General features: G+C 28.9%; 1 protein-coding gene across 2 annotated transcripts in view; it reads left to right on the top strand.

Moving 5' to 3' along the window:
* The window catches only part of Eip63E (cyclin dependent kinase Eip63E), a 528,239-nt gene that overhangs the window by 443,468 nt on the left and 70,305 nt on the right, over positions 1 to 14,466 (top strand). The gene's annotated exons all lie outside the window — the stretch shown is intronic.

The raw sequence follows: 14,466 nt of genomic DNA on the forward strand, positions 1-14,466 counted from the left end.
TAGGTAAAAAATCGAGGTTGTCCTGGTTTTTTCGTCATATCTCAGCCATTTGTGGACCGATTTTGCTGATTTTAAATAGCAAAATTCTTGAAAGCATGTCTGATAGAATTATTGAAGATTTGGATCCCGAAGATATCTGGGGTCTTCAGAAAATTGATTTCAACATACAGACAGACGGACATGTCTTAATCGATCGACTCCGATATCTGTAAGGATCCAGAATATATATACTTTATAGGGTCGGAAATGAAAAATGTAGAAATTACAAACGGAATGACAAACTTATATAGTATACCCTATACCCTTCTCACGAAGGTGAAGGGTATAAAAAAATATAATTTTTTGATCGGAGTCATTTTAAATTTTTTCTAAATTTTTTAAACTCTCGATTAAATGAGAAAACTGTAGGATTTTTTAATGTTTTTTTTTTTAATTTTTATTAAATTTTTAATTTTAATGACTTTTCAATTTGACCTGTTTCCAAAAGTTTTAAATATTCTTGTATGTGTTTTTGTATATCTATGACATGTTGACATTTGTTGTTGAGTGTTGGTAGTTAAAAACTCTAAAATAATACAGTACAGTACGTCTGTATGTTTGAGTGTAGTTTGTGTATAGAAGTGATGTTATGACAGTTGTTAGAAACTTTAAAATAATAAACATCAATATACCGGTAAATGAAAACATAAATATTGTTAAATCATTTTTAAAACCATTTTCCCATAAAAATCAATTGCAATTTATTTTAGGAATAAAATTCAATTTAAACGTTTAAGGCTTTTAACATTTAATATAATAGCTAATATATATTTAGCTATGAATAAAAGGACGACTAACTAAACTAGTATAAAGTGCTAGGTATTAGTAAGAACAATGGAACAAATATCTCTAAAAATCTAGCAATTGAACTAAACTAAATATCACTTTTGAACTAATTCGCCCATTAACTAACGATTTCTTAACGACTAAATCATTATTTATATATCTTATTTCAAAGTTTTTCCTTTCTTTGTAAATTTCCCTCCTTTATTCCTTATTAAAATATAACATTTCAATTAAAAATTTGTACCTGTCATACCTTTTGCTTTCTTCACTTGAAATTGTTTTTGACAATAATGATTATAGAGAAAATTTTCCAATAAAGACCACTTTATAATTATATTTCTTAGCAAAATGTGATAGTGACAGCTCTTTTATCGAAAACAAAAATCAAATTTCAACAATAAGAATATCCTGATAAACAAATTTGAAAGTAGAATGTATTTTAAAAACGCACACAACAATGAAAATTCATAAAACGAAGAAACACTCGAAATGCTATTGAAGGACCAACAATGTAATTTATTACTTTTTGATTAAATTGTTCTGAATTTAAAACCAATTGGTTCGGTGGGAATAGTAGAAAGGTGGGGGTTGGTGTTAGCAGAGAGACACAAAAAAAAGCACTTTGTATATAACGGAAGCGGATATTAAAATATTTGAAATTTATGATGAATATTAAACATGTTTAAACACACAAAATTTAACAATGATTTTAAGGAGGAGTCTCCTTTTGGATGTGCAGCATAAATTTTTTTATGATGAGTTGAAAAAATCTATAAATTTTGATTTATTAATGGAAAAGTGTTTAAAAAAAATGGTTTCCATTAACTTTTCAATAAAAAATAATAAAAATTTAATTGAAAAAATATACAATCAGTTGGAATTTGCTGTATTAAACTTTAAAGACATATTAATACTAAATACAACAACATTTAAGTTGAAAAGTGTAGAACTTATGCAACCTAAAACTATGCTATGAAAATATCTAATATTTGTTTGATGTACATGAACAATTTTTGATAAACTGTAGAAAAAGTTGTATAACTTTTACAATTTTTAGCCGATTTTAGTAAAACATGACTTATTTATACAAAATTATATACAGTATAAAAGCTTGCCCACAAATGTAGTTTGCTTTAAAGATAAAAATTCAAAAACTGATGTCAAAGTTGAAAAACTGAAATGAGAAATTAATATATTGAAGGATACACTTTACTAGCTAACAATTAAGGATGGCAAACATTTAAGTAAAATAAACTTTAAGATGTCTTTCATCAGTTACTGAAAGCATTCTCTAAAAATGTACATACTTTTTTTGGGTTTATTAGACTTTGACTTCTTTTCTTGATTAATCTTTCTAATATGAAAGTAAGCATATGGTTATACTATTATATATATAAATATTAGTTCTAAATATATTGGGTGTATGACTTAAAAATGCGGGATTTTTAAAATTTTTAGCTTTTATTTTGAAACATTTGTACAATATAAATTTATTCAAAGTATTAGCCATTATTAGTTATGACATTTTCCCATCTTTCTGGCAACATGTGGATTCTCAGCCAAAAGAACTGCTAATCTTTTGATGCCAATATCGGATACTGTGTTCCAAAGTGAAGCGTATCACAGAGAGAGCGATCTGCTTAGATCGAAACAAATAGTGGTAGGACAGCCAAGGTCAAAACTCCCCAATCAATTCATTATAAATAGTTTTTAACAGGTATTGTGGCCGAGTGTTGCCATGATGGAATATTCCAGTTTCATGTCTGGCCGCATATTCTGGGCGTTTTTCGGTCAATGCTCGCTTCAAACGAATCAGTTGCGTTCGGTACAAGTTCCCTGTGATGGTCTGGCCCAGTAATGTTAACTTTTTAATTTCGATTACCGTACAGTCCTAAAAAAATTACCGTTTTTTAGGTAAAATTACCGTATCCAAAGTCTTGTACAAAAATGCTAATATTTTCTTATTGAAACAGGTTTATTTTTATAATTCAATATGTCGAGGGCCTATATTCAAAACGATCTATCTTAAAAAACACTACTTTTCAGGAAAGCCAAAAAACTGTTTTTTTCGCATATTACTTGAGTAATTAAAATTCGGTATGCTACAATTATTATAGTAAAATTCATGTTCAGCATTAAAAGTTAGTAAGAAAACATGAATTGCAAGAGGAAATTATTCCAACAAAATATTTGAAAATTAATTATTTGAAAAGGTAGAGGCTTTGCATTCGGAAAAAATTAATTGTATAAGATAGAGAAATAACAAAAATGAAAATAAAGCAGCAAAAAACAATATGTTCGTAAGAAATTCACACCATAGATGAGGGCTGTTTTATTGAATATTTTACCATCAAAAAGTAATTTTCGTGAATATCAAAAATAGAGGGTTTTGAATTTATGACCAAGTTTGTAAAACAGCAAATGCCATATTTATCAACATCTTTTATTTGGATTATAAGCATAAATTCCTTATCAATTTCATTAAATTCATCCATTTGAACAGCTTCTGGGAAATGCAAAAAAAAATATTTTTGCAATCAGTTTTAATACTAATTTTTATATTGAAGTATCCATACTTGAAAGATTACTTTACCGCCTAGATATATTTTGTCTAGCGGTAGTTGGTTATCATCATCCTCTAAATTTTATTATTATTTTAATGAGAAATGTGTATATCATATGTTAGGTGAAGCGCCTAAGCTCTTTGTATCCAATTGTAGATTATAAACGAAAAGCACAACAATTTTTAGGAACAAATTCAATTATTTATTTCTTATACTTTTACGTTTAAATTCCTGAAATTCACACAAATTAATAAACTTATTGTATAAAATTAAGCAACTATAATTGAAATGATTACTAACTTTTTCGTATGGAAACCAAGAGCTGAACTTCTTTATGATATTTCAAACACGATCTACTGTATTTTATAAAAAAAATGGCTTTTTATACGATTTAAAAATTAATTCATTAAAATGCCGCGTGGAAATATAAAATAATGCAATCCAAATATTTGCGAATGGGAATTAAGCGATAAGTAATAACTAAACAATAATAACGATAATCGATAATTAGTAATACATAACGATTAGACTGTGGCGTTAACACCTTCTGGTGTTTCCGCCCGAGACTGTTAATCCATAGGTCGGTTCAGATCCGATTCGAAGGACCAGAATGTTAGGTGAAGCGCCCAAGCTCTTTGTATCCAATTGTAGATTATAAACGAAAATCACATTATGGAAATATAACTTTTGGGATATAATTCTTAAAAATTTAAAATTACCGTACAAATGTAGAAATTACCTGCCTACCGTACGGAGGTCTAAATTACCGTACAATACGGTAATTACCGTACGGTTAACATCACTGGTCCGGCCGACTTTCAGCAGCTCATAACAGATATGACCCTTTTAGTCTCATCAAATACAGAGCATTACCTTAGCGCCATGGATATTTGTCTTTGGTGTCGATTCGGCTGGTTGGCGGGCTTCATATATGATCTCTTACGCTGCGGGTTATAGTAGTGGGTTCATTTTCCATCGCAAGTAATTATTCGGTGTAATTATTCATCATTTCGGACATGCAAAATTGTCGTTCAAAGTCTCTCAGCTTCAATTCGTATGGTACTCAATTCCCCTGCTTTTGTATGAATCCTGCTGCTCGCAAACATTTAGAAATTACTGCTGGAGTAGCTCTCAATGATTTTGCAAGCTCTTGTTGAGTTTGATAACAATTTTCATGGAGTAATAAATCCAATTCATTGTCTTCAAACTTTTTTGGCTGGCCTGGGCAATCTTTGTCTTCCGTGTCAAAATCACCACATCAGAACTGAACAAACTGTCTCTTGCACGTTGAAAGCGATGAAACATTCACCATAAACTTTAGTGAGCAATCGGTGTGCTTCAGCAGCACGTTTTTTTCAAATTAAAGAAGTAAAGCAAAACTTCCCGGATTCCCGGCTTTGTTGGCACGAAATTCGACATTTTCGAGGCAAAAAAAACTTTGTTGTTTACACTATAATGTTCAATAATTAAGTGAGAATAAATTAGAGATACATACCCTTCAAAATGACACATAATTTATTAACAGAAAAACCGAGATACGCCATTTAATGTAAATCCCACATTTTTAAGACCTCCTGAAAATTATAAAAATAGTATATCTTTTTTAATGCCTAAAAATATGCAATAAAAATCTAATATTTGTTTGAATTCTACAATTTTAACCCAAATATACAGGCCTCTCACAGATTTCCATTCCAATCGAAAGTGGAATTAATTCAGTATTTCGCTTCTTCAGAAAAAGTAAAACGAAAATATCTTTCGGAATGAAACCACTTTCAGTTTTCAATGTGGAATTGACATTTCTTTGTAATTAAGTATTTGTTTTTCTAACATTTTTAATACATTTTTTTCCCCCAAAAACTTCACTTTTATCTTCTATATATATAAAAATGATATGGTCCATGTATGTAATGACATCACGTGATAACAGCTCGACCGATTTGGCAGATTTTTTTTTATTCGATTCAAAGTTTTCAGGAGATGGTTTGTAAAGAAAAAAAATTAAAAAAAATCAGGTTAAAACTCGGAATTTTTTTATTTGAGTCCAGTCAACTGTAATAAAAAAGCTCCCAAAAGTATGCAGTACAAATTTAGATATTTTATTTGCAAATAAATAAGAACACGCAGTTAGGTGTATGTGAAGAACTAACATTAGTAAATGCTACCGGGCGAAGCCAGGGCGGTCAACTAGTTTTAATATAAAAAAACGCTGTCAAATTAAAAACAGAAATACAGAAATTAAATATTTCTGGAGTTAAATTACACCGAATCTGAAGAACCTAAATCGAAATCGATCGCAATAAAAACTAAGGAATTGAAACCATTCCGAAGAATACTTGTGACAGCGATGTTAAATTTGAAAAAAACTCTAAATAAAAAATCATGTATATATAGCTTTCATACTATTTTGCTACTTTGTATACATGTTTAAGGAGATTTTGTATCTTAATTAAATTCTTGTTATCTAAAAAATTTCGTTCATTCCTTGAAGAATCTGCTTGTACTCTGCATATTAATATCCTTTATCTATTCAACCAGCCAACCACTATTTTAATTCCCATTGTCCTATTTATAACAGTTGCCAATTAGTTACAATTTTCTTTATTTTAATATACATATTTTGATTTAATTTCATTATTATTTCATTCCACATTTTTCCATTACCAATTCATCTTCAACTTCTATTACTATTACAATTTCCCCATTTAATTTCTATTCTATTCTGTGATTTTGATTGCAATTTCACAAATTGATGTGAAATTGTATACAATTAATTTTCACTGAATGAGTAAATGCTAAAAATGCAATAAAACAAATCAGAAAAACGTACTAAATTAAATAAATAAGAAAATTGCTACAATTAAACAATAAGAACGATGAAGGAAAAGAAAACTCTAAGAAAAAATAAACTAAAGTAAAAGGGAGCAGGAAGGAAGTTGAAAACCCCAAATGAAATGAAGGTTTAATTTAGAAACGACACTGAAACCAAAATGAAATGCTTTTTTATGAGTTTTCTGTACATTAAGGGATAAAAATTAAATAAAAATTCCTTAATATCTTAACGTGTTTTTCTTTGTTTGGTGGGGGGAAGGCTATTTGTTTTAGCCAGAAATTAAGAAGTAAATGAGGAAAAAGTTAAGTAAATGTATAAGAAAACAAACACCATTGCCATTTATAATGGAATTTTAATAAAGATGACAAACAAAAAATAAATATTTTCCTAAAAAGAATGCGAGAAATTGTACATACATTTTAAAACAACGAATCTTTGTAATAGTAAACAAATCTTGGTCGTTCTCAAACCTTTGAGAATTAAAGTTATGCTGTCACAAACAGAGTGAAAGCTAAACATGTTTCGAATTGTATAGCAAACAATTCGAAACATGTTTAGCCGTTCTCGAATGTTCGTAAAAAATCGTTATAATCCACATTTGAAACACCTTTGAGAATTTGGTTTGAGCACAATTTAAAATTGATAATAAACTATCAATTTTGTTGAGAAGGCTGTTATTCTCCAACATTTGAGAATGATGACAAAGAAAAAACAAATCGGGTGGGAATAAACAATCGAACATTACTTAAATAAAAAGGTTGAGAGTATTCAATAGCCTAAATTCTCGATAATTGTTCGAGAATTCGAGAAATTATAGATCATTTTTAAAACAGCGAATCTTTGTAATAGTAAACAAATCTTGATCGTTCTGGAACCTTCGTGAATTTTTTGCTATAGTCGTTCTCGAATGTTTATAAGAAATCGTTCTGACCAAAATTTCGATATGGACTTTCATATATTTTAATTCCATATTATTATCCGCATTTGAAACACCTTTAAGAACACTATAAAATTGAGAATAAGCTATCCTTTTTGTTGAGAAGGTTATTATTCTCAAATCATTCTCAAGCATTTGAGAACGGTTTTAATTTCTAATCGATCTCACAAAAAAACAGATTTTTCAGTTTGAAATAAGTTTGTGTAAAACCATCTGCAAATGAAATCTTTCTAAAGGAAATGGTTTACTTTTACACCATAACTACCGTGTGAGGTTAGAGAAATTAGGGGACATTAATGTTGTTGTAAATTGGTATTAAGTGAGTGTAATTACTCATGCTTTGGCACTCCAAAGAAGGCGAAATAGAAGTTTGGAAAAACGTGAAAAATCTTCACATTATCCACAGGAGTTGTTGCTGTTGTTGTTTTATTTTCTTCACTTTATATACAGCTTTTGGCTGTTTGGTTTTCTTCTACAGCGACAACGACAAGAAAAACAAAAACAAGGAATAGAAAAGTTCTTATTTCTGGTGTCATTATGCCAGTGTACTTTAAGTACAGCGGAAAATGAATTTAAGAAAAAAAACAAAGTTTTTCTTTTATAAAATCTTAATGAGGGGAAGCTTTGTTCGTTCATTTTGTCGTGAGTTGACTTTACAACGTATTTTTTTTTTTGTTTTTATTCTTTCTTCTACTTTATTATTATTTGGCAAATATTATTAATATAAAGTCATTTTCATAGATTTTTAATTAAAATTAATTTTTTTTTCGGGTTGTACAGAGTTTAGAGTCATAATTTTCACTCAAATATTTTTCATATATATGTATTTTTCTTTTTTTATTTTGCTTTTAGTTAAAAGTTTTTTGTGCTGTCATAACTTGTCTGCTGGTTTTTTCATGAATTTCCCAGACAAAGCTATTTTTTTTTGTTGTACTTGTTTCTTAAGTACTGGAATATTTCACGGTTTGCTTTGGTATTTAATAATGCGTTACGTTTTTCATATTAATTCACCAGTAAAGGAGTTAAGCATATTTTAATATGGTTTAAATTGAAATATTTGAAAGGAAATATCCTTTAATAAGGAACATTTTTAAAATGCTTGAAAGCAAACAGCTTTTACGAAAAGGTTTTATAACGAAACAAAAATGTTCTACAAGTCATTAAATTCTATTTGCCCCAAATTTGTTAAAACATGGCCACACAAAATTCGAAATTGGTCAGGATATCTGGGTTCAAAGTTCAAATTGTATATAAGAACTGGTCGACAAAATTAATGGAAAAAATTAATTGTTTTGACAAATTATTTCTTTTTGTGAAATTTTTTTTTTGGAATTCTTTAAAGGTACATATCGAGCCCTTAGCGCCAAATTATCGTAAGCGACAAAACACAAATTATTTTGAAATTTATACATAGAATTAAAAATTTTATGATGCGATATAATATAATTTCGTTCAAGCTATTTGTCTATTTTTCAAAAATATTTACAACTTTTGACAATTAAAAATTCATGGAATACTTTATTGAAAAATATGACAAAAAAATTTTTTTTTTTGAATTTTTTCATAGATACAAATTTTCGAATTGAAATAAAATTGTTATTTATGAATAGTTTTTAATGAAATTTCACAGTTATGTAAAATTTTCTATTCAAAATGGAAAAATAAAAACGAGTTTTGAAATTTATTATCAGCAATCCCGCAGTTCCCAAAAAAGTGTTGAAAAATCCCTAAAATGGAAATATTTAGTTTTTTGGCTATAATATCCATACCAGGGTCGGAGTTATCGGAACCCTTTTCAAAATAATTAAAAGCATATCACAGTACAACATTTTTCAGTTCATTGCTTTGGGACTCAATTCTGACAATGGCACGTGAAAGTAGCCCCAAAAATAAGAATTTCTGCATCATTAGTTTTGTCAAGTTGGCTGCCGTATTAATTTAATGGCCATACGAATTTTTTTTCCTCAAGGTGGATTTTTATCACTTTTTCTATATTTTAGCACGGTTATATCTCGTATACCGTACGGAATATCTCTTTTGTGGCTGAAGCAAAGTTGTAGATATTGAATAGTAGAAAAAAAGTACGGAACATTCCTACCCGAAAAAGGTGCATCCAGTGCCTTAAAAATCGCAAAAATGCCCATTTTTTAAATTTTTTTACCAATTTTTCACCTTTTTTGCTCAATAGCTGGATTACAAATGCAATTATGGACTGATCACCATGAAATTAGGTCGTGTGATTTGTGTCTATATAAAAGTTATTTATCATGAATTTTGTATGTATACCATAATTTTTAACAGATTTATTCACTTTAAAGTGATTTTCGGAAGCTGGTCTTATATGGGAGCTATGAATAATTATGGACCGATCATAATAAAATTTTTTGACATGAATTTTGTATATATAAAACTTATTTGGAGCGAAATTTGTGTATATACATATATAAATTAAACATTTATGACCGATAAAGTCCAATTTCGGGAGGACATTTGTATGGGGGCTAGGTGAAATAATGAACCGATTTCAGCCAATTTCAACAGTTTTCGTCCTTGGGCCGAACAAATTATATGTACCAAATTTGTTTATGATCGGTCCATAATTAGTCATAGCTGACATATAAGACACGCTTCCGAAAATCACTTTAAAGTGCATAAATATGTAAAAAATTACGGTATACATACAAAATTTATGATAAATAACTTTTATATAGACACAAATCACACGACCTAATTTCATGGTGATCGGTCCATTATTGGATTTGTAATCCAGTTATTGAGCAAAAAAGGTGAAAAATTGGTTAACAAATTTAAAAAATGGGCATTTTGGCGATTTTTAAGGCACTGGATGCATCTTTTTCGGGTAGGTATGTTCCGTACTTTTTTTTTACTATTCAATATCTACAACTTTGCTTCAGCCACAAAAGAGATATTCCGTACGGTATACGAGATATAACCGTGCTAAAATATAGAAAAAGTGATAAAAATCCACCTTGAGGAAAAAAAAAATCGTATGGCCATTAAATTAATACGGCAGCCAACTTGACAAAACTAATGATGCAGAAGTTCTTATTTTTGGGGCTACTTTCACGTGCAATTGTCAGAATTGAGTCCCAAAATCATGTGTTGTACTGTGTATTGGGCCATCTAAAATCGGTTACTATATTTTGATATCGAATATGCGATTTGAGAATTTTTACCATAAAGTTTCATTTTATATAAAAAATAGGTGTTTTTTGAATGGACCTGGTCCCTTCGGTAAAAATTTTTTTTAATTTTTTTTTCATTTAAAATATTTTATGAAAACTTAGCTTTCAGAAAGTATAAATTCCTTACACATCCTCTTAGAAATTTTTTGTGATAACTTAAAAAGAAAAACAGTTATTTTTTCCCAAAAAATAAGCGAAAAAATTTTTAATTCAAATGCATATAACTTTGGACTTAGTCATTATTTTTAAACAGTTCTTGTTCTGTTTGACACATACATATGTTGTTAGTCCAATGAAAAAAAACTGGAGAAAATCGGAAAATATTTGGATACGCTGTTATCAAAAAACTGGAGTAGGTTGGGTAAAAATATTGAACATTTAATTTTCAAATGCGAATATCTCCTAAGCTATAAAACGTAATTGATAGCTACGACTAAGTCTTTTGTAGCGCTCGATGAAAAGATTTTATATGTGTAATTTTTTTGAAATCGGAACACAAACGAAGAAATAGGATCGTTTTAAAAATGTAACATACCCGAGGTGTCCTACTTTGAGGACCCTTGGTAGCGCCCCTGGTGGGCCCATGAGGTCCACATTCAGAACTTAAATTCGACAGCACTTCTTCTTTGCGCATGTGAAATTTCATTCAAACCAATCTTTTACGGATTTATTTCCTTCTTTTTTTTCTATACCACTATGTGTCGCTTACGATAAAATTCGTTTACCCCCCTATAATTTTGAAGTTATTAACAATTTTGATATTCTGAGAACGCTAAAACATCAGTCGGTCCATAAAATTTTAATTTTTGCAATAAAAAAAAAAATTAGAAAATGTCGCTTACGATAATTTGGGGCTAAGGGCTTGATATAGTGTAAAAAATAGATTTTGCCATGTTTTTTTTTTAATAATTCGGTATCTCGGGAACTATTGCAGATATTGTTAAGAAATTTCACATGGTTGAAGCTGAAATTAAACTTAATTAGCTCTAATGTAGGCCAGTGCGTCAACTCGGGTCTCAAATATTTAAAAAAAAAAATCGCCAAAAATCCATTTATGATCCGAATGAGCTTAAATTTAAAATATTAATAGTCCTTGAGAAGATCTACAAAAAATGCGCTTACATTTGTAGGTTATCTCTATTAGTTGAAGAGATATTTAGGTTTATTGATTTTTTTTTTAATTTTGTTCGATCTTTTTCTGACTTTTTAGATATTTCGGAGGTACGAAGGATCGAAAGTTATTTCTAAAATATCAGCAATATTTGCGATAAAATTCTAAATAAAATAAAAAAAAACTAGCTAACAGTGATCTCGTCCCTATAAAAAGTTACACACATCCAAAGTAGGAACATGTAAAAAGGGCCGTTTCAAAAAGGCCCATTTATTTTTTCTTTTGTAGGAAAAAATTTTCTTCCTGACTATATAAATTTTTTATATGATCCGAAAAGAAAACTTAATGCAAAAGCGTGTAAAGTAAAATTTGGCTTAATTAAGCGGACCTAGTCCCCACCAGAACTATCCAAACTTGGTAAATTTAAAAAAAAAAAAATTTGGTTTGAATAAAAATTTCTAAAAAGGCAAGTCACCGATCCTGGAAAAAGCTCCCTATTTGTATAACTCTATATCTTATTTAAATATTTACAAAGTTTTTTTTACTATCGCACGGTAAATAACGTCACAGTGGGCACTTTTCTAACAAAAACTCAGTTTTTGGAACACATTTTCCACGTTTTAGGAATTTCGGTATTTGAAAATAAAAAATGTCAAAAATTATAATGGCATTGATTTAAGGACATTTGAGTCCATATTAGTTCCAAATTTTGTTATGATATCTTTAACCAATAATTCAAATTTTGTATTTTTCTTCATGGAAAATCACCATATTATAATTTTTTTAGATTTTAAGGTAAATGAGATCCCAAAAATTTATAAAATTATTTAATTTCACTAAAAAGTCAATCTTCAAGTCCTATGGTTTTCACCAATATCAAATTTTTTTATAAGAAGCCTTTATTTACTCCTCAGAAGTTCCACAAACCTTGCCCCTTTTGAACATTTTTACGTTTTTTCATATATTGCTTGTAAATATAATGTGAATGGTAACTTAAGCTTATTATGGTTATCGTAATCATATACATAATTACAGTAACCATAATATTGTTAAGAAACTTGTAAAATTGTTGAAATGGTTATGGTAAATCATATGAGCAAAAGTTAAAAAATTTATTTATTTTATCGAAAAAAAATTTAAAGTTTTTTCAAGAATTTTTAATTTAGTTTAATGTATTTTTATGTATCGTATTTTATATCCTAATTATGAAGTTAATAAGGAACGTAGGCGGATTCTTTACGCTTAAGATAACGAAAAATCTTTCATTTCCTAAATCATTAGATAACAACTTATGCGAAAAAAAAAACATAAAAATCTTTAACGCTTCTCTTAAATTTAAATCAATTTCTTTCCACATTTTGAACACAAAACATTTTTTTATTAACAAATAAAACGTACATCAAATGAAATCATAAAAAGTAAATAATTTATGAGCCAAACTACACTTTATTTATTTTATTATTTAATACAACAGTAGAAGAGAATCCTCGCAAAACATAAAAAGGAGGCCATAATACTCATACAAACACGTTTCCATAATCAATACATTTTAAATGAACTTAAAGATAAAAATTCACCAATTCAATTCAATCTCTACTAAAACGAAGGAGTAGCAAACATCTTCTTATTAACAGTCTTTGTTTTGGGGCGAAGAGCAGCAGCAGCCAGAAAAAGAAGGCTGTGTGTTTAGTGCGATTACATGTGATCATAAATTAAACATTTATACGTTTTATGTTCTTATAGATGTTTTATTTTTATCAATTTATAGCTATTATTTGCGTTATTGTTGTTTTCCTTTGTATTCCTATGTATACGAGATACTTTAGTGGGCTTATAGCAGCAAATTCTTTAATTCACCTTTAAGAAAATTTATTTGATGTTGATTTCCTATTAAAGCAGAGTTGTACTGTAGAGAAATTGCTGAAGGTAAATGAGTTTTATTTTATTAGTTTTACCAAGTTTTTATGCATTAGAAATTAAATTAGAGATTTTTCATATTAGGTTAAAGATTTTAAGTTTGAAACTGACTCTAAAGATTTTATGTAAAAGGATATTTTGCACGTTCGAACAATATCTACACTTCCAATTTTATTTGTTTAAAAAAAACAAACACAAACTGCGAAGCGTTTAGCTTCTCTCTGGCGGGAATCGAACCTGCAATCTTTTGTATTTAAAGTTGGTAATGTAGATCATTTTTCTACCCTTTACCTTCGTGAGAAGGGTATATATAAGTTTGTCCTTCCGTTTGTAATTTCTACATTTTTCATTTCCAACCCTATAAAGTGTATATATTCTGGATCCTTATATATAGCGGAGTCCATTAAGCCATGACCGTCCCTCTGTCTGTTGAAATCAATTTTCTGAAGACCCCAGATATCTTCGGGATCCAAATCTTCAATAATTCTGTCAGACATGCTTTCGAGAATTTTGCTATTTAAAATCAGCAAAATCGGTCCACAAATGGCTGATGGAAATGATGGAAAAAAACAAGACATCCTCGATTTTTGACCTATTTTTGACCTACATATATCTGGATTACTAAGACATTAATATAGACAATATGGATATCTAATGATAGATATTTCAAAGACATTTGCAACGACGTATATAAGACCATAGTAAGATGGACAATGGGTCAAAATCGGAAAAAAATTTTAACCCAAATTTTTTTTTCAAAAAAAAAAATTTAAAAAACAAAAAAAAATTTAAAAAAAAAATTTAAAATAACAATCGAAAAAAAATTTTTACCAAAAAATGAAAAAAACAACTGGAAAAAAAACCTAAAAATATTTAAAATTTTGAAGTATAATTTGGTGAAGGGTATATAAGATTCGGCACAGCCGAATATAGCACTCTTACTTGTTTTTGATCAAATATTAGTTTAGATTCAGTTCGGCCTAGAAACCGCTTTTGGCCTCTACTAAAACACTACCTTGAATTTATCCGAGTTATCTGACTAGAACTGAGTACATCTGTTCTTTAGATTTTTC

Source organism: Calliphora vicina, chromosome 3 (genome assembly GCF_958450345.1).
Source record: "Calliphora vicina chromosome 3, idCalVici1.1, whole genome shotgun sequence".
NCBI lineage: Eukaryota > Metazoa > Arthropoda > Insecta > Diptera > Calliphoridae > Calliphora > Calliphora vicina.